This window comes from Aotus nancymaae, unplaced genomic scaffold (assembly GCF_030222135.1).
Source record: "Aotus nancymaae isolate 86718 unplaced genomic scaffold, 86718_ANA_hifiasm-v0.15.2.pri h1tg000006l, whole genome shotgun sequence".
NCBI lineage: Eukaryota > Metazoa > Chordata > Mammalia > Primates > Aotidae > Aotus > Aotus nancymaae.
The window spans coordinates 28,730,405-28,732,694 of NW_026988417.1; the positions used below are offsets into that span (position 1 = coordinate 28,730,405).

At 34.3% G+C, this 2,290-nt stretch overlaps 1 non-coding gene across 1 annotated transcript; it reads left to right on the forward strand.

The window, feature by feature from the left end:
* The first annotated feature begins 558 nt into the window (after positions 1-558).
* Positions 559-661, forward strand: LOC135272080 (U6 spliceosomal RNA). Its single transcript, XR_010340187.1, has one exon. It is a non-coding gene; the product is annotated as a U6 spliceosomal RNA (small nuclear RNA).
* The last annotated feature ends 1,629 nt before the right edge of the window (positions 662-2,290 follow it).

Genomic DNA, 2,290 nt, shown 5'->3' on the forward strand with positions numbered 1-2,290 from the left:
GCAACTGGGTATATACCCAAAGGATTATAAATCATTATATTATAAAGATACATTCACACCTATGTTTATTGAGGCCCTGTTCACAATACCAAAGACTTGGAACCAACCTTAATGTACATCAATGATAGACTGGATGAAGAAAATGTGGCACATATACACCATGGAATATTATGCAGCCATAAAAAAGGATGAATTCATGTCCTTTGCAGGGACAGAAATAAAGCTGGAAACCATCATTCTCAGCAAACAGACACAACAACAGAAAACCAAACACTGCATTTCTCACTTATAAGTGGGTGTTGAACAATGAGAACACACGGACACAGGGAGGGGAGCATCATACACTGGGGCCTGTCTGGGGATGGAGGGCTAGGGGAGGGATAACAGGGGGGTGGGGGCTAGGGGAGGATAGCATTAGGAGAAATACCTAATGTAAATGACGGGGTGATGATGCAGCAAACTACCATGGCACGTGTATACCCATGTGACAAATCTGCACATTTCGCACATGTACTCCAGAACTTAAACTATAAAAAAAATAAATAAATAAAGCAGACAGTGTTGCTTTGGCAGCTCATATACAGAAATTGGAATGATAAGGAGATTAGCAAGGTCTCTGCTCAAGAGCAACATGCAAATTCATAAAGTGTTCCATATTTTAAACCAAAAAAATCAACAATAAAACAGCCAATCAGGCCGGGTGCGGTGGCTCAAGACTGTAATCCCAGCACTTTGGGAGGCTGAGGCGGGTGGATCACGAGGTCAAGAAATCGAGACCATCCTGGTCAACATGGTGAAACCTCGTCTCTACTAATACAAAAAATTAGCTGGGCATGGTGGCGCGTGCCTGTAATCCCAGCTACTCAGGAGGCTGAGGCAGGATAATTGCCTGAACCCAGGAGGCGGAGGTTGCAGTGAGCCAAGATCGCGCCATTGCACTCCAGCCTGGGTAACAAGAGTGAAACTCCGTCTCAAAAAAAAAAAAAAAAAAAAAAAAAAACAGCCAATCAATACTTTTAGAAGTTGATGTTGACTACAAAAGGGCATCCCTAGAGAATGTGGAGATTGATATAAATGTTCTTAATCTTGATTATAATGCTGTTTACATAATTGAGTCCATGTGTCTAAACTCATAAGACTTCTCATCAAAGAGAGTAAGATTTATTACCTATAATTTTTTAAAAGCCGTTTAAAATATACTACTATTTCTATAAATAAACTATTTCAGTAACTTTCCTCTAAAATGATGCTCAACATGAACTTCTTCAAATTTCCTTTATGATACCATTTCGATATCAATTCTATAGGAACTTTTTTATCTATACTTTTTTCTCTGTCATTGAAAAACTTAAATCCATACTCTCATTCACATGCTTAATGTACCCAAATTATTTTCATAGGAAAAAAATAGAATTCAGAGGTAATAATTTTTCTTATCATCAGCTAGTATGAAGAGTTTAGCACTTGCTACTTTTTAATATCCAGTCACATAAAGATGTCATATGTTTGAAATACAGATTTGTTTCAATAATTAATACATTGATTTTTATCATATTTTAAATTATCCTAATCATTCCATGTTTTTCTACCTTCAGTAAGTGTACTACAGTGTCTTTTCTAAGAAGAGGAATTCTTGTATATTTTATTTATATATCCAATTTTTCTTCTATTAAATATTTTCCCATTTTTACATATATTTCCTTTTAATATTAATTTTCATTAAGCAATCTACCTCTAATTATATTAATGATTTGCTGCAAAAGGGGTGTGTAGATTGTGGGTTATTAAAAAATTGAGTAGTAACTCTGTGCCAGGAAACAGGGATAAAGAAAAAATGTATTTCTTATTATACCACAATTCTACATAATAGTAAAACTAAACAGGGATGAGAACTGAGTATATTATGGAATCATTGGCAAGGCAAATAGAAATGAGGATTAAGGTATCTTGTCTGAAAATGTACATTTTTTCCTTTTTTTAGTTTGTACTCTAAGAAGTTGTATTACATGTATAGATACGTGTAACCACATTAACCACATACAACTACTTAATGAACACAAACTCCCTCATTCTACTTTATGCTTATACTCCATCCAAACCTAACAATGCCAACCACTTTTCTCCTTTCCATCACATTTTATGAATGTGATAAAATAAAATTGTTTTTATATACTTTATATACGTAAGTTATATAATTTTTTTATTGATAGAGAATATATAAGGTTTTGGCATTTTTGTCACTCAGCAAATTACTCATAAGGTTTATATGAGTTGATGAATAGATGTTTTA